Source organism: Hemitrygon akajei, chromosome 16 (assembly GCF_048418815.1).
Source record: "Hemitrygon akajei chromosome 16, sHemAka1.3, whole genome shotgun sequence".
Lineage (NCBI taxonomy): Eukaryota > Metazoa > Chordata > Chondrichthyes > Myliobatiformes > Dasyatidae > Hemitrygon > Hemitrygon akajei.
In genome coordinates, this window is record NC_133139.1 from 41,308,378 (window position 1) to 41,334,113 (window position 25,736).

The window sequence follows — 25,736 nt, forward strand, 5'->3', positions numbered from 1 at the left end:
GTGTGGTCTCACTGGGGCTCTGTACAACTGCAGAACGACCTCTTTGCTCCTATACTCAACTCCCCTTGTTATGAAGGCCAACATGCCATTAGCTTTCTTCATTGTCTGCTGTACCTGCATGTTTATTTTCAGTGACTGATGAACAAGGACACCTAGATCTGATAGTACTTTCCCTTTTCCTAACTTGACACCATTCAGATAGTAATCTGCCTTCCTGTTCTTGCCACCAAAGTGGATAACCTCACATTTATCCACATTAAATGCATCTGTCATGCATCTGCCCACTCACCCAACCTGTCCAAATCACCCTGCATTCTCATAAAATCCTCCTCACATATCACACCGCCACCCAGCTTTGTGTCATCTGCACATTTGCTAATGTTACTTTTAATACCTTCATCTAAATTATTAATGTGTATTGTAAATCTTGTCTGAGGCTTTCTGAAAATCCAGGTGAATAACCTCGACTGAGTCGTCTTGTCAATCCTGTCTGTTATTTCCTCAAAGAATTCTAACAAATGTGCCAAGCAAGATTTCCCCTTGAAGAAACCATGCTGGATTCAGCCTATTTTATCATTTGCCTCCAAGTACCCCCAAATCTCGTCCTTAATAACTGTCTCCAACATTTTGCCAACCACTGATGTTGGACTAACTGGCCTATAATTCCCTGTCTTTTCCCTCCCTCCCTTTTTGAAGAAGAGAATGACATTTTCAGTTTTCCAGTCCTCCAGAACCATTCCAGAACCTAATGATTCTTGAAAGATCACTACCAATTCCTTCACAATCTCTTCAGCTGACTCTTTCAGAATCCTGGAGTGTAGTCCATCTGGTCCAAGTGACTTATTTGCACTTTAGATCTTTCAGCTTCTCAAGCACCTTCTATCTATTATTAGCGACCACACTCACTTTTGACCCCTGCCCCTCTTGAATTCCAGGCATACTGCTGGTGTCTTCCACAGTGAATACTGACACAAGTTACTTGAGTTCATCCACATTTTCTTTGTCCCTTACTACCTCCTCTCCAGCATCATTTTCCAGCAGTTTGATATAAAACCATAAGAGATAGGAGCAGAATTAGGCCATTTGGCCCATCAAGTCTGCTCTGCAATTCCATCATGGCTGACTTATTATCCTATCTCGGCCTCATTTTCCTCTTGCCTCTCTTTTACTCTTTATACAGTATATCTAAAACAAATTGGTATCCTCTTTTATGTTATTGGCTAGCTTGTCATCATATTTCAGTTTTCTCTCCTTCTTGTTTTAAGATGTTTTTAAAAACTTCCCAGTCCTCCAGCTTCCAACTAATGTTTGTTATATGGTATACCCTCCTTTTTGCTTTTAAACTGTTTTGACTTTGCTTGTCAGCCACAGTTGATTCATCCTCCCTTTAGAAAGTTTCTTCAGTTTCTTCTTCTTTTGGATGAACTGATCCTGCACCTTTTTATGGATTGTACTGTTATGCTGCAGCAAAGCAAAAAATTTGACATTTTATGTCAATGGTGATAAACCTGATTCAGATATTGGACTACTCCCAGAACCACTCAGGGAGTTAGACTTCATCAGGCTTGGAGATTCCTCAGTCAAGCAGCAACACTGTTCCCCATTGCAATGGTACAACATGGGATGCGGACGTGAGTCCTTGATGGTTGACGTGGACTCATTAGGTCAAAAGGCCTGTTTCCATCCTCCCTGCCTCCAACACTATGATGTAGAATTACACTTTGCCCACTCAAAATCAGAAGCAGAATCAAGGTTCAAATTCAAATGAAGTTTATTATCAATGGATACATCTGTCACCATGCACTCCATTGAGATTTACTTTCTTGCAGGCATTCACAGTAGAAAATAGAAATACGATATAATCAATGAAATACCTTGCACATACAAAGATTGACAAACAACCACTGAACACAACAAGACAGACTGTATAAGTGAAAAAATAAATAAATAATACTGAGAATATGAGCTATAGAGTTCGGTGAAAGTAAGTCCACAGGTTGTGGAATCAGTCAGTGTTGAGGTGAGTGAAGTTATCCACGCTGGTTCAGCAGCCTGGTGACTGAAGCACAATAACTGCTCCTGAACCTTGTGCTTCTGTACCTCCTTCCCAATGGCAGCAGCAAGAAGAGACCATGGCCTGGATGGTAAGAGTCCTTGACAATCAAGTTTATAATCACTGATTTATGTAATATGAAATGATCTGTTATTTTTCTGATAGAGGCAAGAAAAACTAATACCTATTAGCTCCAAAGTAGCAATAATTTAATACACAGTGGAATAAATCCATTAAGACCAGGCCAGACTTACTGACAACCAACTCACATGTATATTCAAAGCTTGGCAGAGATTTCAATTCATGGACATTTTAGTTTGAAGGAATCTACTTTGTGTTATTCACTAATATGTTCATTGGAAGGTTTTAATTATAATCCAATTTTCTTTCATTACCTGCCTATCAGTGTCAATGCATGGAATGGAACCCGTTCCATTAGCATACTGGGTTCTGCGGGAGCCGCTGGCATTAAGGTGGATGTCAGTAATGAAGAATCTTGCACAGAATCTGAAACAATCAGACATTCAGGGCAAACACCACATTCAAAATGTTTCCATTTCAATGTTTTTCTTCAGAATTGTATCCACTTCTGGTCTGGTATCCTGCTGGGATCTGTGCCCACAGATCCAACCTTCTTCTGGGAACTCTGCCTTGAAGTACAGGCCCCTGCTATGGTTTCTTTCTACAAGTCTGGCCTCCTGGTAGAATCTATGTCCACATGTCCAACATCCTGCTCATATCTGTGTCTCCAGTTCTGACCTCCTGCTGATCCCTGTAGGCACAGGCCTTAAATCCTGCTGGGACTCTGTCCACAGGTCCAAGATTTTGCAGGATCTCTGTTAACAGGTTCAACTCCCTAATGGAGATCCTGCCATACCGTAGGTCCAGGCACCTGTTGACCTACGTCCTCAAGTCCTGCTGGCTGCTGGGTTCAGTTCCTGTGGTTAATTAGAGCTGGACTATTAACTTGCCTTATCACCTCTGGAGATAAAAGCTCTAAGAGCCTCCTTGTCTGGTTATCTCAGCCCTTGCCTGCCAATGCACCACACTACCAGAAGAAATACTAAGCATTTATTTGTTGGCATGTATGATGTTCCAGGCATAACTGAATTGTGGCTGAAAGAAGATTATAGCTGGGAGCTGACCATCCAAGGATACACATTATATCAAAAGGACAAGCAGGTAGGTAGAGAGGGTGAGGTGGCTCTGGTAGTAAAAAAAATGAAATTAAATCATTAGAAAGAAGTGACATAGAAGCAGTAGGTGTTGAATTGCTGTGAGTAGAGCTAAGGAACTACAGGAGTAAAAAGACTCATTTGGGAGTTTTTTTTACAGATCCCCAAACTGTGGTAAAGATGTGGTCTACAAATTACAAGGAAGATAGAAAATGCATGTCAAAAGGCCAATGTTACCATAATAAAGGGGTATTTCAATATGCAGGTAGATTGGGAAAATCAGGTTGTTGCTAGATCCCAAGGGCGGAGTTTCTAGAGTGCCTACGAGATGGCTTTTTAGAGCAGCTTGTGGTTGAGCCCTCTGGGGGAGGGGGTGGGGTCAGCTATCCTGGACTGGGTGTTGTCCAGTGAAATAGAATTGATTAGAATGCTTAAGATAAAGGGACTCATTAGGGACCAGTGATAATAATATTCTAGAATTCACCCTGTCATTTGAGAATGAGAAGCTAAAGTCAGGTGCATCAGTGGAGTAAAGTGAATTGCAGAGGCATGAGAGAGGAGCTGGCCAAAACTGATTAGAAAAGAACACTGGCAGGGATGGTGGCAAAACAGCAATGACAGGAATTTCAGGAAGCAATTTGGAAGGCACAGGCTATATACATCCCAAAAAGGAAGAAGTATTCTAAATCCAGGATGACACAACAGTGGCTAACAAGGGAAGTCAACATCAACATAAAAGCCAAAGAGAGGCCATGTAATAGAGGAGAAATTGGTGGGAAGTTAGAGGATTGGGAAGCCTTTAAAAACCAATAGAAGGCAACTAAAAAGATGTAAAGAAGGAAGACAGAATACGAAGGTAAGCTAACCAATATTATTAAACAGGATACCAAAAGTTTTTGCAGACATGTAAAAGAGAGGTGCGAGTAGATATCAGACGACTGGAAAATGATGCTGGAGAGGTAGTACTGGGGGACAAGGAAATGGCAGCTGAACTGTATAAGTATTTTCCAACAGTTTTCACTGTGGAAGACACTAGCAGTATGCCAAAAGTTCGAGAGTGTCAGGGGACAGAAGTGCATGAAGTTGCCATCACTAGGAAGAAAGTTCTTGGGAAACTGAAAGTTCTGAAATTAGATAGGTCACCGGAACCAGATGGACTACAACCCAGGGTTCAGAAAGAGGTGGCCAAAGAGATTGTTGATGCATTAGTAAGGATCTTTCAAGAATCAATTGATTCTGGCATGGTTCTAGAGAACAGGAAAATTGCAAATGTCACATCACTCTTCAAGAAGGAAGAGAGGCAGAAGAAAGGAAGTTAGTCTGACCTCACTGGTTGAGAAGATGTTGGAGTTGATTGTTAAGGTTTCGGGTACTTGGAGGCACATGATAAAATAGGTCTGTTATACCTGCAGCCCCCTCCTTTGTGAGAATTGCAAGATCACTGTTGAGTTGGGTCAGGGGACCCAGGAAATGAGAGAGAGACGTGTGGAATGTCTCGTTCCCCGGCGATGTAAAGCTACGGGACATGGCCATTGCCTCTTGGAGACAAATTTGTGGATTGATTTACTATGCTACGTGAACTCCCTCAGGCAAAGTGGGCTGGTTGAGGGAGAGATTGCATCACCCCAACCTGATTGACATCTACGACCCTGCGAGTCAGGATAAAAGAGGGTCTGTAGGAACAGCCCCTCAGACGCACCAGAAGAAATAGCGGGAAGCCATTTGAAGGAGGCCACGTGCGTTCAGTTCCGTTGCCTGGGACTGCTGGCTGGTACCACGGAAAACGGCTTTTAGCTAACAACGGGGAAACCAACTCCCCCGACTCAAACGGATTGGCATCATAAAAGACCTGGGCAAGTTTAAACCGTCTCTCTTAAACCCAAAACGCTGCAGCTTGAACAACCTAACAGTGACTGTTATATTTCCATCGGACAATGCATTATCCCCTAGACAACGATAGAGCTATTTCTTATTGATTATTATTATACCCGCGCTTTTAGATTTAGTATTGACGACGTATATTATCTGTATGTTTGCATTAATCTTATTTTTGTGCCCCTTTATCAATAAATACTGTTAAAAATAGTACCATCAGACTTCAACGGACCTCTCTATCTTTGCTGGTAAGTGACCCAGTTACGGGGTACGTAACAGGTATTAGTCAGCATTATTTTGTTAAGGGAAAAATTTGCCTGACAAATCAGTTGGATTCTTTGAGGAAATAAGAAGCAGGATAGACAAAGGAGAATTGGTTGATGATGTGTACTTGGACTTTCAGAAGGCCTTTGACAAAGTGCCACACATGAGGTGCTTAACAAGCTATGGGTTCATGGTATTACAGGAAAGATGCTAGCATGGATAAAGCAGTGGCTGACTGGTAGGAAACAAAGAGTGGGAATAAAGTGAGAATTTTTGCTTGGCTGCCGGTGACTAGTGGTGTTCCACAGGGGTCTGTGTCTGGATTGCTTCTTTTTACATTATATCGTTAAATGTCAATGACTTGGATGATGGAGTTAATGGCATTGTGGCCAGGTTTGTGCATAGATTGAGGAAGCAAACTGGCTGCTGAAGGGTTTAGACAGACTGGGAGAATGGGGAAAAAATTTACGGATGGAGTACAGTGTCAGGAAATGTATGGTCATGCACTTTGGTAGAAGAAATTAAAGCAGAGACTATTTTCTAAATGGAGAAAAAATTCAAAAATCTGAGGTGCAAAGGGACTTAGGAGTCCTCGTGTAGGGTTCCCTAAAGGTTAGTTTGCAAGTTGAGTCAATGGTGAGGAAGGCAAATGCGATGTTAGCATTTAATTTTGGGAGAACCAGAATATAATTCCAACGTGCTTCAAGGCCACCACCATCATTCCTGAAGTCTTCAGTGTCCTGCCTCAATGACTACTGTCCCGTTGCACTTACATCCATCATCATGAAGTGTTTTGAGAGTCCCGTCATGAGGCATATCAAGACCCTGCTGCCCCCCTTACTGGACGCCCTGCAGTTTGCGTACCGTCCCAACCGCTCAACAGATGACGCCATTGCCATCACCCTCCACCTGGCCCTAACCCACCTGGACAAAAAAGACATGCATGTTCAGATGCTGTTCATAGACTTCAGTTCAGCATTCAACACAATCATCCCTCAGATTGGAAAGCTGAGCCTACTGGGCCTGAACACCTCCTTCTGCAACTGGATCCTAGACTTCCTGACTGGGAGACCTCAGTCGGTCCGGATCGGGAGCAGCATCTCCAACACCATCACACTGAGCACAGGTGCTCCCCAGGGCTGTGTGCTCAGTTCACTGCTGTTCACTCTGATGACCCACGACTGTGCTGCAACACACAGCTCGAACCATATCATCAAGTTCGCCGATGACACCACCGTGGTGGGTGTCATCAGCAAGAACGACGAGTCAGCTTACAGAGAGGAGTTGCAGCGACTAACGGACTGGTGCAGAGCTAACAACCTGTCTCTGAATATGAACAAAACAAAAGAGATGGTTGTTGACTTCAGGAAGGCACGGAGCGACCACTCCCCACTGAACATCGACGGCTCCTCAGTGGAAGTCGTAAAGAGCACCAAATTTCTTGGTGTTCACCTGACAGAGAATCTCACCTGGTCCCTCAACACCAGCTCCATAACAAAGAAAGCCCAGCAACATTTCTACTTTCTGCAAAGGCTGAGGAAAGTCCATCTCCCACCCCCCATTATCATCACATTCTACAGGGGTTGTATTGAGAGCATCCGGAGCAGCTGCATCACTGCCTGGTTCAGAAACTGCACATCTCGGATGGCAAGACCCTGCAGCGGATAGTGAGGTCAGCTGAGAAGATCATTGGGGTCTCTCTTCCCACCATCACAGACATTTACACTACACGCTGCATCTGCAAAGGAAACAGCATTATGAAGGACCCCATGCACCCCTCATACAATATCTTCTCCCTCCTGCCGTCTGGGAAAAGGCTCTCACGACCAGACTATGTAACAGTTTCTTCCCCCAAGCTTTCAGACTCCTCAATACCCGAAGCCTGGACTGACACCTTGCCCTATTGTCCTGTTTATTATTTATTGTAATGCCTGCACTGTTTTTGTGCACTTTATGCAGTCCAGTGTAGGTCTGTAGTGTAGTGTAGCTTTCTTTGTGTTGTTTTTTTTACGTAGTTCAGTCTAGTTTTTGTACTGTGTCATGTAATACCATGGTCCTGAAAAACTTTGTCTCATTTTTACTATGTACTGTACCAGCAGTTATGGGCGAAATGACAATAAAAGTGATTTGACTTGACTTGACTATAAAAGCAAAGGAGTAATGTTGAAGCTTTATAAAACACCGGAGCATTGTGAGTAATTTTGGGCCCCTTTTCTAAGAAAGGATGTGCTGACGTTGGACAGGGTTCAAGGGATTTTCATGAAAATGATTCCAGGATGGACAGGCTTTTCATATAAAAAGTGTTTGATAAGCTCTGGGCCTGTATTCACTGGAATTCAGAGGAATGGGAGGGGGGTGATCTCATTGAAACCTATCAAATTTTGAAAGGCTTCAATAGAGTGGATGTGGAGAGGATATTTCCTATGAAGGAGGAGTCTATGACCAGAGGACACAGCCTCAGAATAGAGGGACATCCTTTTATAACAGAGATGAAAAAGGATTTCTTTAGCCAGAGAGTGGCGAATATGTGGAATTCATTGCCAGAGGTGGCCGTGAAGGTCCTTGTCATTGGGTATATTTAAGTCAGAGGCTGATGGATACTTGAATAGCCAGGGGATGAAATGATATGGTAAGAAGGCAGGAGATTGTGCCTGAGGGGGAAAAATGGATCTGCCATGATGAACTGTTGGTGCAGACTTGATAAGCCAAACGGCTAAACTCCACTTCCATATCTATGGTCTTATGGACATTAATCTGACATGATTTTTTTTAACCAAACCTGTGCATGATTTCTATTAAAGTAGTTGCTCTACACATTAGCTTATATGTACCCAGGAGCAGAAGAGAAAAAAATCTGTGCCTTTTATTTCGGTAGCTCTTTTCTCTTGATCTTTTAACACGAGATTTAACCAGCACCAAATTGTCAGTATTAGGTTTATAGGTAATATTTCTGGTGAGCTTCAGCAGCATAACAAAAACATACTCTGTGAAATCACAGCACTAAAGAAGCATTGATTCTAATCCCAAATGCCTTCTAGAAGGAGTTCGTCTCTGGTTTGGTCTGTTCTGCATGTCTCAAAACCTGTTCTCATTTCACACTGTCCCACTGCCTATTGTGTTTCTATGTATGCTGTCCATGCACATCATTCAAACCTCCCCTCCTGTGATGCCAGCCCAACAAGTGTCATTTCTGAGAGCTTAGTCACTTTATGTTTGTGTCTTTCCCACTGAGAATGAATATTCTGCAGCATAATTTATTTCAATGAGTTTGCCTTTTCTGCTATATTTTTGAAACAGTGTTCCCAGTGGCGACCTTCACTTGTCTGATAAAATCAAATTGTTGCTACATTATTGTGTAAAGAAGGTAACGCTCGGGACAAATTATTTCTATGTAAATAATTCTGCTGATTAAATGAATTTATCAGGACATGTTTAATCTTTATACTCCAGAAGATGTTTTTTCTTCATGGTCATAGTCAATGAAAATTATTGTTACTAATTAACCTGTGACAACTATGAGATGACTTATAGAGAGACAATGCTAAAAACACCCGTAAACAAAGGTATTCTGTGGGCTGTAGACAATAGTTCCAAATATTATTCTAAATATACCTCTTTAAAATTGCTTTCACTGCAATCTGTGATATGCAACTTCCCTCTAAGCAATGTACTTCAAAATCGCGTTAATGAACAACAGATCTCAGGATTGTTTGAAGGGCTCAGTGAATGCAGACAGTCACGGCTTTTTTAAAAGGACGAAGGTTCATTGCTATGGCAAGGCAATTGGTGAGGGCTACAAACCAAAGCTGAAACGCAGGCGGGTATGGCCGCCTCTACCCGGCATCTTGTTGGCAAGTGCGCAGTCGCTGGAGAACAAAATTGAGGAGTTGAGGACAAGATTGCTGTATCAGAGGGAAATTAGAGCCAGTTGTATTCTATGCTTGAACATAAAGTGGCTTTCTTCCAGCATGCCAGATACAGCTATCAGACCCAGAGGTTTCTTGATTTACACAATGGACTGAACTGCTGATTCAGAAAAGGTAGAAGGTGGAGGTGTGTGTTTCATGATAAACTCTTGGTGGTGTTCTGATGTGGTGGTTTGGTCAAACTCGTTCTCCCTGGACTTGGATCATCTAACAGTTAAATGCTGCCCATTCTATTTACTTAGGGAGCTCTCATCCGTCATCCTGACCATAGATTACATGCCACTAACAGTTAACTATAATCAACTACTGCATGATGCTGTCTCCAAACATGAAAGAGTTCATCCCGAAGAATTTCAGATCATAGTCAGCAACTGCAACAAGGCTTGATTGAAGAAAATCCTGCCCAATTACAATCAACATAAAACTTGCAGCAACAGAGGTCCCAACATACTGGACCACTGTTATGCTAAGATAAGGAACACCTACCGTTCCAAGCCCAGGCTGCATTTAAGGCAATCTGATCACTGGGGTGTCCTTCTCCTCTCTGCGTACAGACAGAGGCTAAAGAGCAAAGCTCCAGAGATTAGCAAAAATAAAGAGATGGCTGCAGGAGGCAGAGAAGCGGCTATGGGATTCCTTCATGTTAGTGGACTGGGCTGTATTCAAGAATTTATCTAGGGATCTGAATGAATACACCATGGTTTAACAGACAAGTAAAAGAGTTGTAGATAAGTATGCCCTCACAAAATCATTCAGAGGCTTCCCCAGTCAGAAGTCCTGGAAGAACCATGAGATCCAAAATCTCTTGAGAGCCAGATCAGAGGCATTCTCTCTGGTGCCCAGCAAAGTTACAAGAGGTCCCAGTATGATCTCCAGAGACCCATCTGATGGGCAGAATGACAATTCTGAACTAAATTTGACTCAAAGAAGGATACTTTACAGTTGTTGCAGGACTTGAATGCCTTCACCTCTTATAATGTTAATTCAAGTGACATAGGAGACTACAGAACATCACATCCATATCAGCTCAATGCCTTCTATGCTCACTTTGACTGTCAAAACATGGAGGAAGCATTGTGAACTCCCACATCTTCCAATGATCCTATGATTTTAGTCTCTGAGTGTGAGCAGCCTTATGGATGGTGAACCTATGGAAAGCATCCAGCCCAGATGGGGTATCTGGTCAAGTACTAAAGACCTGTGATGAACAGCTGGCTGGTATGTTCACTGAGATCTTTAACTTCTCATTTTGGCAGTGTGTGGTACCCACTTGCTTCGAGCAGGTTCCAAATATACCAATGCCCAAGAAGAACTTGGTGATCTGCCTCAATCACTATCGCCCAGTATCACTTACAGTGCATCCACAGTGATGAAGAGTTTTGACAGGTTGGTGATGAAACATATCAATTCCTGCCTGAGAAGTGACTTCGATCCATTTCAATTTGCCTACCCGAGCAACAGGTCCACAGCAGATGCCATCACAATGGCTCTTCATTCAACCCTGGTACATCTGGACAGCAAAGGTGCTTACATCACAATGCTCATTATCAACTACAGCTCTGCATTCAATGCCATTACAGCCTCAAAACCTTGGCCTCAATGCTTCTTTATGCAATTGGATCCTGGATTTCCCCACTTGCAGAGTCTAATCAATTCGGATTGGCAACAACATTTCCTCCATGATCTCCATCAGCACAGGTGCACCACAAGGCTGTGTGCTTAACCCCCTGCTCTACTCATTTTACACTTATGACTGTGTGGCTATGTATAGCTCTAATACCATGTTCAAGTTTGTTGATAACACCACTGTTTTAGGCTGAATCAAAGATGGTGATGAATCAGCATATAGGACGGAGGTTGAAAGTCTGGCTGAATGGTGTCATAACAACAATCTCTTACTGAATGTGTGCAAGACCGAGGAGCTGGTTATAGACTTTAGCATAAGGAAATCAGAGGTCCATGAACCATTCTTCATCAGATGATCAGAGGTGGAGAGTGCTATCAACTTTAAATTTTTGTGAGTTACGATTTCAAACAACCTGTCTTGTCCCCAGAATGTAAATGCAACTACGAAGAAAGTATGGCAGTGCCTCTATTTCCTTCGGAGTTTGCAGAGATTCAGAATAATATCTAAAACTTTAACCTTTAACCAGATACGTAGTGGAGAGTGCATCACAGCCAGGTATGGAAACGCCAATGCCTTTTAACATAAAATCCTACAAAAAGTACTGGATACTAAAGACCTCCCAACCATTGAGCACATCTACATGAAACATCTACATATCGCAGGGAAAAAGCATCCATCATCAGGGACCCCCCCATGATGCAGGATGTGCTCTTTTCCCACTGTTGCCATCAGGAAGAAGATACTGGAACCTCAGGACTCACACCACCAGGTTCAGGAATGGCTCTTGCTCTTGAACCAAATGAGATAGCTTCACTCAACTTGACCTGCCCATGATTGAACTGTTCCCACAACTAAAGAACTCATTTTTAAGGACTCTTCATGCCATGTTCTCAATATTTATTGTTTATTTATTTACTTGTTATTATTTTCCTCCTTTTTGTATTTACACAGTTTGTTGTCTTCTGCACTCTGGTCAAATGTTCTTCATTGATTCTGTTATGGTTATTATTCTGTAGGTTTATTGAATATGCCCACAAGAAAATGAATCTCAGAGTTGCATATGGTCACATGTATGTACCTTGATAATAAAAATTTTCTTTGACCTTTGAGGGCCTGACGGCTTGTTTCTGTTCTGCTCGAGCTTCTCACCCTATGAGAAACAAAGTAAATGTTTTAAGTTGAAGACCGATCAACAGAACTGGGTAAATAGAGAGAATATTGTCTTAACATTACAGAGAGAGTGAATTAAACCAAAGCTATGTAGGAACAATCAATGTTGATGTTAGATGAGCCTGGATGGTCAACTATTTACTTTTCGTTGCTTCAGATGAGGCCTGTGGATTGATGTTAATTCTCTCCACTAGGTGGAAAATTAGTAGTGGGGAAACAGTTGTGCTTTATATTTCCTTTATTTTTCAGTTAGGATGAATAAAAAGTTGTTGACTCGCTATTTCAACCTCACAATGCACAAAGCTTACTTCAGTTTTATTTATATCCACTAACAATTCAATTATCACCTTTTCTCCCTCTCTCCCTTTGAGTATAATGACTCATAAGTTGATGGCATCACCACATCCAAGTGTCAAGTTCCTTGCCCAAGTAGTGTTCTATCACCAGGCTTGTCAAAACAAGAGGTGTACAGTCTTTTGGCAGACAACTCCAGTCATTTCCCCTGAGTGCATTACTTTGATGTGCAGATACTCAGACACATATGACAGCCATTTTGCAAGCAGCATCTACCAAATGATCTGAACAAGTGCCTGGTTAATCTGTTCTGTTGGTGTAGAACGAAGAACCTTGGCCATTCTCTATTATCCATAACCTTTATGTCTGCACATATCTTATCTTGTAGCCAGGGTCACTGACCCCAGTGCTCACTGCAAGCATTGATTCCCATCGCACATAGATTTCAGTTCAACATTTCAGACTTGTGTTTAAATCCCTTCACGATTTCTCTCTGCACTAAAGTGGAAATGGTTGAGAGCTTCAAATTCCTGAGTGTAAATGACTTGCCCTGGTCCTAACACAGAGATGTAATTACAAGCAAAGCACACCAGTACCCAAAATTCTTCAGAAGGCTAAAGTAATACCATGAGTCCCTGTTGACCCTAAAAGTTCTATTTGGATGCATCATAGTTTGGTATGGCAATTGAATGAAGTTGCAGAGAGTTGAGCACACAGTCTAGTCGACCAAGTAAACCAGTCATTGATTCTGTCTACACTTCCCATTAACTTTGGAAAGCATAACGTAATCACGAACCCTCTGTCACCCTGGTGATTCTCTCTTCTCTCTCCCCACTCCCCCCCACCCCCCCGCACCATCAGGCAGAGCACACGATAGCTGGACAACACGTACCACCAGGCTGAAGGTCAGTACCTACCCCGCTGTTATAAGGCTCATGACTGGACCTCTTATAAAATAACGATGAACTCTTAATCTCTCAGCCTACCTCACAAAGGCCCTTGCAGTTTAACTATCTGCCAGCTCTGCACTTTCTCTGTAACTGTAACACTAGATTCTGCATTCTGGTTTTTTTCCTTCCCCTTTGCAGCAACTCAGCGTTTTTATGCAGGGAAAAGTCTGTCTGGATGGTGCACAAGCAAAAGCTTTTCACTGTATCTTGGTGCATGTGACAACAATAAACCAATTACCAAGAGTAAGTTAATCTACTTCGTTCTTCCAACCCTCCAAGAATGCTACTGTGGTTATAGCCTCCTATGCATCACATATTTCCTTTGTCCTTCCATTAGCTTCCATACTTTACATTGTCTCCGCACAAAGTTCTGGAATGTTCCTCCTCTACAGCATTGCAGAGCAATGCCTCTCATTTGAAATGCTTCATAAAATTGAACAAGTTTATTCATCTGTCCTATGATCCTTACATAATTCAGTACAATGTTGTGTTAGGTGAAGAAAGTAGTGATGTTTCACAGTGCTAATTATATAAATCCAGATCATTCTTGTAGGACAGCAGGAGAATGTTCTTTACTCCCTCAGACACTCTGTTGATCATTAGATCCATTTTAACAAGCAAGAAGGTTCTTAGTTCATCAGCTTGGCAGAGAGAATCTCCTCAGTTTTCTGTCACTGTGTGAACCTTGATTCAATACCATATCAGAGTAGAATTTGAAGTTAAGATTTAATACCACAGAATAATTCCTACCGAGAAAAGGTCAGTGAGCACTGACAGGTCATTTACCATGGACAGCAACAGAGTGTTGTCAAATCTTGTCCTCATTCAACGCCCACAAGCATGCATTATGTCTAAAGATGCTGAGCAGTGGTCATTGCAATGTGGTAACTCCACTTTACCCACTCCCTTGACTACAGATTTTTACAAAGGCCAGCCAGCTCAATGAACAATAGAGATTGAATTTATTCTAATTTTGAATATATCGGACCACAGAATTTCTATTAATATTTATTAATATTTTGCATCTGCTTAATCATACATCAATATTAAACCAGCAGCCTCACTACAGGAGTCATGCTCCCATTCCATATATTCCTCTGTTCTAGTCTACACAGGAGCTGTAATTAACACTGCTGCAGTTGGGATAAGATGCTGTGTTTTGGAGACAGAACAGACAGAGCTTTTCCTTTCAGCGGACTTAAAAAGTCAAATCCGTTGTCGAGTTTATTGTCACATTCATAAATACAGGTGTGCACAGGTGCTATGCAAAACTTACTTGCAGCAGCATCATTGGAACCTGGCATTATATATGCAACATTCATTTTTTTAAAAATGTAAATTATACAACATTTTTACAAGAAAAAACACAATTAGAAAAAATATCCATTTTAGTGCAAACTGACCAAGCAGGTCATAATATTGCCAAACTGAAAACAGGACAGTAGTGTAGCGGTCAGCACAATTGCTTTACAGAGCCAGCAATCACCATTTGGGGTTCGATTCCCACTGCTGTCTGAGAGGAGTTCGTACATTCTCCCCATGACTGCATGGGTTTCCTCCAAGTGCTCTAGTTTCCTCCCAAATTCCAAAGACGTCAATTGTGGGCATGATATGTTGGAACTGGAAGCATGGAGGCACTTGCAGACTGCCTCCCAGCTGATTTGATTTGACATAAATGATGCAATTCACTATGTGTTTCGATGTTTCAATGAACTGAACAATTTAAGCTAATCCTTAGAAGTCTGTAGTGATTAGTGTTTGGCAGTTGGTCAAAGATCCAAAAGTTTGAAGGGAGATAATTGTTCTTGAACCTAACAGCATGGACTTCAGGCTCTGTATCTCCTCCATGATGATAACAGTGAGATGGCGGCTATCTTTGATAAAAGATCTTGCCTTCTTTAGACACTATCTCACGAAGATAGTACCAATGGTGAGGAAGGATATGATGTGCTGAGTCCAGTTCTCTCTGCAGTTGTTCAGAATTTGGGACCATTTGTTGCCAGTATTGAGTAAAAAATTTGGTAGCTACATTATTATCTGAGACAGGCACTAAATGAAAACAAAATTTAAGGAGAAACAATATGCCCAAAGTAAATACATTTCCAGGAAGGTTTACATTTGTTTCAGAATATCTCAGTTTCTGTCTCTCTTCAAGAAATGCAGTACAGATATATTTCTGAACAACACTGATAACAACCTCCAATCATGTATTATAAGCATCTATTGTTATCATTAACAGTTAAAACCATTAAATATAGGAACGTTTCCCACAGACTTTAAAGGATAGTAATCTGATCCAGCCTGCGTACCTGATATTTAATCTGGTACATTCAGCCTCTTCTCCGAACAAGGCTGATTGACTTGGTGCAAACTGCATTTCAGAACATTAATAATTTGTTTTTGATTTTTTTTTCTGTCATGATTTGCTGCTATTTTATTACAGTAATGAGATCACATTATCAGGAATCCTGTGTTCCTGTAACAACCCTCTGATGAATTATAATTTTGTTGTGCCTCTCTCAACTTGCCAATTATTCTTTAGCAGGAGGGTTTGGTATAAAAGGTATCCATGTATCATTAAGACATGAGGTGATGCTGTAAAAGAGATCTCTCAATGGGAGATGGGTACAATTAGACAGTTCTGTGCATAAGGATATTCAGTGACAGCTCCCAATTACTCCTGTAGCTAGCAATCAATTATTTTTTCCCATCCAATTTGTTAGTGTGATACAGACATCCAAAGGAATAAGCCACTGTCTTGAATTCCCATCGAATGGAATATGGAAACATGCATACCCAATGCACTTGACCAATGTTAATGCGTAGAAACAAACTTGCTGCAGGAACTCAAAAAAATCAAACAGCATCTGCAGAGGCAGAAGAATGGGTGACATTTCTGATTTGGGTGCAGTCTCGGGACTGAGAGCTTAAAGGGGAGATAGCTAATATAAATGTGGGAGGGAGGGGTGAGATAGAGGCTGGGGAGGGGGATTGGTTGATAGGTACAACTCGGTGAGGAAGGGGGTGATGGGCAGATAGAGCCAAATGAGAGAGGGGCAGGGATGGAGTTGAGTGAAGTGGAGGCAGAAGAGCCTGTAGATGCTGGAATCCAATTCATAAAGAATTTGTTAAGTAGAGTCAGACAAGCAAGTAGAACCGGTCGGGACAGTGGAACAAACTGGACATGGGGGCTGGAAGGCTGGGGGTGGGAATGAGGCTTGTGATGAGCAAACCTGACTAGATCAGGTGATAGAAAGGAATACCGGGGAGTGAGGGTTAACCGAAACCAGAATTCTTACTCTTGGATTGTGGACTATTTGGATGGAACAGGGAGAATTGTTTTTCTGTTTCAAGTTGGGTCTCAACCTGCAACGGAGGAAACCGAGGACAGACAGACCAATGTGGGGATGTGAAAAGGATTTGAAATTGGATGCAGCTGAGAGCTCAAGAATGCCTCTGCAGTCAAAGTGCAGGCACCCCACAACACGGTCACTCAACCTACACTTGGTCTCACTGATGTAGAGAAAATCACATCAACAGCATCTAATGTAAAAGGTCCAGTTGGAGGAGGAGATTTTCAACCTGGATGGTGGTGAGGGAATGGGTTTAAAGGCAAGTTTTGCACACAACTGTAACAGAAAGTATCAGAAGGGGAGGGAAGTTTGAGAAGGGATGAGCAAACAAAGGAGTCACAGGGAGAATTGTCCCTGAAAGAAAAATGAAAGAGGTGTAGAGATGAAGATATGACTAGTGGTGGCATCATGTTTCAGCTTGCAGAAATACTGAAGGATGATGCACTGGATGTGAAAGCTGGTAGGGTGTAAGGTGGAAACCAATGCAACTCTGTCTCTGTTGGGTGTAGAGGGGGGAGGAAGGGAAGTGAAATGGAGGAAATGTGAGTGAGGGCTCCATTCACCACAGTGGAAGGGACTTCTCCTCTGCTGTGGTTGACAACTGTTTCTTCCCCTCACGGTGCTTGGTGGAGCTCTCCATTCCCGGACTTCTGTGCTGGGGCCCTCACTCGTCACCTCCCCTTTACACTCTCAGTCCTGATGTAAGGTCTCCAATCAAACATAAACCATCCTTCTGCCTCCACAGATCCTGCCTGGCCAATTGATATCCTCCTACTGATAGATTTTTGCTCAGAGTGCATCTACAATGTCTTAATTCTCCATGGACCAATTTTGAAAGTCCAACCACACCAGTTTACAGGTAATTAAGTCTCTTTGCATTCTTTTCTCATTCTGCTGTGTTCAATATATCAGGCTTCTCCCCATTCACTTTGATTGCATTGCATCTGCATTCCAAAATGAAAGAGAGGGTTCACCACTATTCCTTGCAAATTCTTAATGAGTCAGCTCGTTAAATACTTCCGATCTGCGGCCAAGTTTCAGTTACAGACAGCAGCACACTTGATTATTTTGTTTGAAATGTGTTCCCATTCAATGTTCTCTGTTGTTTTTTGTTGAGATTGAATTGCTGAATCAATGATTAAATGGGCTGCACTATAGGATTTGCCAACTGGCCACTTCCATCTGCAGTTTATAGAAACACTGATCCAAGCATAATATTTATTGGCAAACTGTATGCTTATCCAGATTTAGCAGTGGCTGCTGTGGTTATTGTGTTAACTCAGAATCACTGAGGTTTCACTCAGCTTCTTTTAACTGAAAACTCGATAAAGGAACAGTGTTAAGCCCACTAAAACTGAACATCTAAAATTATTTTATGTCTGTTCCTATTTTACTCAATCTTGTTTAGGAAACATTAATCCTTTTCGCTCCTTATGGAGCATAGGGCCTCAACAAAAGTCCTCCACTTCCTGCAATCTCTAGCAGATGTTTTTGCAGTCTCCCAAGTTTGGCCGGCAGCTTTCAGTTCATCCAAAAGCCTACGCCTCCAGGTTTGCTTTGGGCAACCTCTTCTTCTCTTCCCTTGTGGATTCCATTCGAGTGATTGTCGAGTGACGTTCGACTGGCTCTTCCTCAAGTTGTGGCCGACCCATCTCCACTTCCTCCTCCTTATCTGGAATACAGTGGGCTCTTGGTTTGCTCTCTTCCATAGGTCTAGGTTTGACACTCTGCCGTACCACTTGAGGTGGAGGATCTGCCGGAGGCATTTGCTGAGAAAGGTCTGGATCTTGTTGCAGCTGGTGTTAGTGATTCTCCATGTTTCGGATCCATATAGTAGGATGGCTTTTACATTGGAGCTGAATATACAGAGCTTAGTTTTGACAGAGATGGCCGTAGATCTCCAAACAGGTCGCAGGGTTGTGAAGGCATGTTGGGCTTTTCCGATCCTTGCTTTGATGTCCTCATCTGTACCTCCTGATTTACTGATTTTGCTTCCGAGGTAGGTGAATTTGTCTACATCTTCAACTATTTGTCCTTCAATCCATAATGGCTCCTCTTGTTTGTTATTAATGCGTAGAACTTTGGTCTTCTCCTGACTGATCTTAAGGCCTACTCGCTGTGAGGTCTCTCCCAAGGAATCTACTTTCTTCTGCATATCTTGAAGCCGGTGTGAGAGAAGAGCAAGATCATCTGCAAATACCAGGTCTTCCAATTTCCCTTTTAACATCCACTGGATGCCTCTCTCTGAGCCAGCATAGGCTGTTCTTGTAGCCCAGTCGAGTACCACAAGAAAAAGTAGAGGTGACAGCAGGCATCCCTGTCTGACTCCAGTAGTGACCAGGAACTCTTCGGACAGTCTCCCATCATGGATGACCCTGCATGAGAAGCCATCATAAAGCTGCTTGATGATATTCACCATCTCTGCCGGTACACCATAGTGTCGTAAGATGCTCCACATTGACTTTCTGTCCAGGCTGTCAAATGCCTTCTCAAAATCAATAAAACACACATACAGTGGAGTTTGCCATTCTATTGTCTGTTCCACAATAACTCTTAAGTGTAGCTATCTGGTCAATGCATGATCTCTCTTTCCTGAACCCTGCCTGCTCATTTCCAAGTCTCTGGTCAATGGCGTCTTTCATCCACTCCAAGATGACCCTGGTGAGAACTTTGCTAGGAATGGACAACAAGGTGATTCCCCTCCACTTGCCTCACAGTGAAAGATCTCCAGATTTTGGCAGCTTCACAAGGAGGCCCTTCTTCCAATCTGATGGGATCTCTCCTGTTCTCCATATCAAATTCAGCAGTATATGCAAATGGTCCACCATAACCTCTCCACCCTCTTTCAATGTTTCTGCAGGAATGTTGTCTTCTCCAGCAGCCTTGCCGTTCTTCAGGCTTTTCAGGGCTTTTCGAATTTCTTGCTTGGTGATTTCACCTATATTGATGTTGAGTGGGTCTCCAGGCTCCAGGTCAAGTGAGTTCTGTGGTGGTGGTCTATTCAATACTTCCTGGAAGTGCTCCTTCCATCTCACCAGCTGATCTTCAACTGAAGTGAGCAGATGGCCTGTCTTGTCTCTAACAGGTCTGTTGAAATTGCTTTTCTTCCCTCTCAAAAGTTTAGTTGTTGTGTAGAATGCCTTGAGGTCCCCTTTACTGGCCGCTGTTTCTGCTTGCTCTGCTATTTCATTGAAGTATGACCTCTTGTCCTTTCTGAGCTGTTTCTTCACCTCCTTGGCCATCATGGTGTACCTGTTGGTGGTGATTTGTTTCTGTTGCGGGTTCTGGCCTGATTCAATTCCTGTTTGAGCTTTTTCCTCTCCTTCACCTTCTGCTATGTCTCGTCCCTGATCCAAGGTTTACTGTTGACTGGTGGTCTTCCCAGTACTTCTTCGCAGGCTCCTACAGTGGCCTGCTTGAAGGTAATCCAGGCGTGTTCCGCTGTTCTCTCATCTTGTTCCTCTATTTGAAGAGCTCCAAAGTGGTTTTGCAAGGCGATGTGGAAATCTTTCTTATTCTCTTCCGTCTGTAGTCTTCTAACATCAAACTTTATTCGCGTGTTCTGTTGCTTCTTCTTGGCTGACAGCTTCATCTTCAGCTTTGCAACAACCAAATGGTGGTCAGATCCAATATCTGCTCCTCTTTTGGCTCTCACATCTTTCAATTAACTTCTCCAGCACTGGTGGACTATGACGTGATCAATCTGGTTCTCTGTTTGTTGGTCAGGTGAGACCCAGGTTATCTTGTGGCAGCGTCGGTGGGGAAAGAAGGTACCTCCAATCGTCAGTCCATTGAAGGCACAGAAGTCAGTAAGGAGTTCTCCATTTTCATTCATATTCCCCAAACCATTCTGGCCCATCTCTCTCTCCATGCCAGTGTTATCGCTGCCTACTTTGGCATTCAGATCTCCCATGACAATCAACATATCTTGCTTAGGTACCTTTCCAACTACTGCTTGAAGCTGGGTGTGGAAGAGATCTTTTTCTTCTACCTCTGCGTTGTTAGTTGGGGCGTAACACAGGATAATGGATACTTTCTGGAATCTGGACTCGAACCTGGCTGTGATGATACAGTCGGACACTGGTTCCCATTCTATCAAACTTCTGACTGCTTCTTTGGACAACATCAGGGCCACACCAGCCTCATGCGGGTCTTCCTCTTTTTCTTTGCCGGAATAGAGCAGAGTTTCTCCCGTCTGCAGTTTGGTCTCACCAAAAGTATTCCACCTTGCTTCGCACATGCCCAGAAGTGTGAGGTGGTATCGGTTCATTTCCTTCATTGCCTGTACGCACCTACCTGTCTCCCAAAGCGATCTCACATTCCATGTTCCGATTAGGATAGATTTCATCTGTGAGAGCAGCTTTGGAGCCTCCATTATGGTTTTCCTCGGGTGAAGGAGGGTTGTCAGCCCTGCAGCTTCTTGATGGGTTTGGTTGCAGCGCGTCATCAGCCTCCTGAATGGGGCCCTGCTTTTCCCGAGATCTGGGTTAGTGGTTGACAATCTGTTGACGGTTTCTGTAACAATTGCTTGTTTTATGTGAACGGGTTGTTAGCCCATTGCACAAACCCCAACCTGGAGGACCAGGGGTTTTCTGGTGGGGTCACCTTCCCCTAGGCGATGGCATTTCCATACTAATGAGCTCCACCTGCCCGGGTTTAAAATCAGAGTTTACCCTCTCCTAGATAGGCTGCCATCCAAGGCTAACGAGTCCTATCTACCCGGGTTTGGAATCGGAGTTCCTTCTCCTAGGCTATGTTGGTTCACGGCACCTTCTTCCATATTATCCAGTGCACCCCTCACACGAGGGATCCCCCATCCACCACCCAGGGGATGCACCTCAACACCGTACAGCCCCAGCGCGAGGTTAGGAAACATTAGCTGTAGATATTGACTGAAAGCAAAACATATGAATAGTTTTTCCCTGGCATACACCAGTCATATTTATTGTATGATATTTCATGTGTCAGGCATCAAATAATATTCTTCGGCATGTCTTTTTCTTTCAGACAAGAGACACGCTGATTTATTCAAACTGCAGACAGAATTTCAGAAGTATTTGCAGTTTTGCAAAGATTCCTTCAACTAATTAACATCAGTCTGATTTTGTGCTCTTCTAATTACATCTTTAAGGGACATGCCTAACTCTGCTTTAATTCAGTGAATGGGTGACCTATCTCTGAATGATCCCGATGTCTCAGCATCATAGCTGCAGTCTTTGGATAACTTGATTATCGCCATGTTCTATCAAGGAACAGCTGAGTGCACTGCCGAGACTGGGACACATAACAATCTAGCAGTTACGCCCCAGATTTAGATGCATCTTGAGCAAAGATATTCCAATAATCCCACTAACAAGAGATCTACAAGTAGATGAATATTGCTCATGAATTTCCTCGCCACAAACACCAGAACACGATTTTGTTTAACATTTCCCACTTCACTCCCCTAACCTTGCTTACTGGCAAAGGATAAGACCATAATACATTGGAATGGAATGAGACTATTTAACCACCATTTAATTATGACTGATTTATTTTCTCTCTCAATCCCATTCTTCTGCCTTCTACCTGTAACCTTTGATGCTCTTACTAATCAAGAACCTATCAACTTTCGCCTTAAATATACCCAATGACTTGACCGCCAAAGAATTCCACAGATTCATCACCCTCTGGCTAAAGCTGCGGTCATCTACCGTGTCCAGTGCTCCCGGTGTGGCCTGATTGGGACACTGCTTCGCCAAGTGTCTATGCTCCATCCACCAGAAAAAGCGGGATCTCCCAGTGGCCACCCATTTGAATTCCACTTCCTAATCCTATTCCTACATGTCAGGCATGGACTACACACACATCAAATGAAGAAGTTCTCAGAAGAGCCCAAGCAGTTAGATCATTCATACCAACAATAAGAGAAAGACAACTCAGATTCCTAGGACTCATCATGCGGAAAGATAAACTAGAAAAACTCATACTCTCTGGAAAGATCGAGGGGAGCAAACCTAGAGGAAGACCTCGGCTTATGTACATCAAAAGCCTAGCCAAGTGGCTACACATCGAGGAAATGGAAGTCATCCAAAGAACAAGGGATAGGTCTGTATGGAAAACCATGGTCACCACATCTGCATCGGACATGGTACCTAGACAGACAGACAGACAGTCCATGGACTCCTGTATTGTTGCGATGAGGTCAAACTCAGACTGCAGGACCAACACCTTCTATTCTGTCTGGATAGCTTCCAACCTGATGGCATGAACATCAATTTCTCAAATTTCCAGTAATGCCCCTCACCTCTCCTTCACCATTCCCCATTCTCATTTCCTTCTCTTAACTGTCCACCATCTCCCTCTGTTCTTCCTGCCCCCCTTTTCTTTCTTTGATGGCCTTTTATCCTCTCCTGTCAGACTCCCCCTTCTCCAGCCCTTTATCTCTTTCAGCAATCAACTTTGCAGCTCTTTACTTCACCCTTCCCACTCCTCCTGGTTTCACCTGTCACGTTGCATTTCTTCCTCCCCTCCCCCACCTTCTTTCTCTGACTGCTCATCTTTTTTTTCTCCGGTCCTAATGAAGGGTCTCAGCCCGAAACATCGACCATATTGTTTTCCATAGATCTGCCTGACCTACTGAGTTCCTCCAGCATTTTGTGTATTGCTTGGATTTCCAGCATCTGCAGATACTCTCTCGTTTGTGATCGGCCTCCTCAATTCTATTCTATAGGAAAGTCCTTCCACTCTGAAGCTGTGCCATCTGGTCCTAGACTATCCCATTTTTGGAAACATCCTTTCTATATCCACTCTATCTAGGTCTTTCAACATTCAGTAGGTTTCAATGAGATTCCCCCTATTCTTACAAACTCCAGTGAGTACAGGCCCAGAGCCATCAAACACTCCTCATGCATTAACATTTCATTCCCGGATTCATTCTCATAAACCTGCTCTGGATCTTCTCCAATGCCAGGCCATCCTTTCTTAAATATGAGGCCCAAAACTGCTCACAATACTCTAAGTATGGTCTGACCAATGCCTTATAAAGCCTCAGAATTATACCCTTGCTTTTATATTCTAGTCCTCTAGAAATGATTACTGACATTGCATTTGCTTCCTTACCACCAACTCAACCTGCAGTATGATGAATCTGTCGATAGTTGACAATGCTATTAAGTGGCACTTACTTATAAATGATCTGTTCTGTAGACTTCAGTTAGCATTCACCAAGTCCATTAAGCTTCCAATTATATTACAGCCTTAGTCCAAACATGTTTGTCGGAGGTGTGTGAAAGTGACTGAACTTGCCTTCCAACCACCTGAGAGCTGGGAGTATTATCAAGAAACCGCAGCAATCCTGAAGTTACTTGGAATCACAGGAGATGTTTCACCAGTTGTACCAACCTAGTACAGTGAATCAATAAATCTAGGAACACGTACATTGTCAGCATTCAAATATATCTTAAATTTCTATGATTACTTTGAATAAATTCTTGATTAGATAAGTCCTTCAAAAATTCACCTCATCTCTAACGCACAAATGAAGCTGAAGCAACTGGGAAAGTGATCTGTGATTTTGAACATTAAGATTAATTGTAATTGCATTAAGATTAATTGTAATTGTATAACTAAAATGAAAATAATAAAAAATAAGACAGACAGAAGAGAGATAATCGACAATATGAACATTGGGCTTTTAACATTTAATTCACCTAAATTTAACTTAATGTAGTTTAATTCAGGTTAACATTTCAGTAATACAGTAAATCAATTTCTGTCATTATTGAAATGTTTGCGTTTATCTTGGAGTTACAGAGCTCACACTAAAAACTCACTCCATGACTAATTTCAGATCGACTGTTTTGATGATAGGTCATTAATCTGCTTGTGGTGAACTACATATTCCTGTCTGGACTGCTCCTGTGGCTCCTCCCACAGACCCCTGCTGACTGCTCCTGTGGCTCCTCCCACAGACCCCTGTATAAAGGCGACTGAGGCCTGTTGCCCAGCCTCATTCCCCAGGATGTAGTGTTGTTCATTCTTCCAGTCAATAAAAGCCAATACCTCGCTTCCTACATCTCAGAGTGAGTTATTGATGGTGCATCACTGCTTTTCCTTCCATTGGTGCTGCATGATCTACTGACTTCTTGCAGAATTTAGTGTTTCCACTCTGGAGAGGATGGTATTCCACTGGGCCAGGTATTAGTTCCTAGCTCTTGAAGAAAGCTAACAGCAGTTTATCTCACTTTGAATTGTGCTAAATCAAGCTATTGCTCTGGTCAGTAGACAATTAATAATGTGCACCATTGTGTAAGACCCCTGGCTGATCAGTGAAAAATTATCTGCCACCGCCTATGAAGTCAGCACAAATGCAGTGAAGTCCTAAAACTGGAATTCGAACAAGCATGTCCTTGGTTTACATTGATAGGTCTTCACTCTTTTTCAATGAAATCTGTCTAAACAAAGCTCAGAAACTGACTGCAATTTTCAAGACTTTCTGAGCCTGCGTGGTTGAAGGATATATCAAGATCCACATCAGCAAACATTGAATACTTTAAAAAACATGCAGATTTTCAAGCTGTCTAGCTGTCCTGGAAATTAATGGCTGACCCTGGTTTTCTCTCCTGCTACAAACAGAATCATAAATTGTTTACTGATATCATCTGAATGAGAGACAGATTTATGTGAAGAGATATGCAAGTGCCCATTTCCTCATGCCATATTTTATCAGCTTTGTTAGAACGACAGTGGCTAAAGCTAAAACAGCTACAACAAATATCTTGCCAAGTATCTGAATTCAAACATGTTACAATTGGATAGGCCACGTGGCTTCATAAATATAACTCGTCTTCACTGGCTGCTTGGTAAGGCAGTACAAGATTCAGGATTTGGTTGTGTTTTACTCAGTCTCTTAGCACTAGGTTTTGGTGTGCCTCTTGCAAATTCTGCAGCAGGATGTTATGAATAAAGGCATCCTCAATTAGCTGCAATACAGGACTCTGCAAAAGTCTTAGGTATGTACAGTATATATCGCCAGAGAGTCCAAAACTTCTGCACAGTACTGTATTTA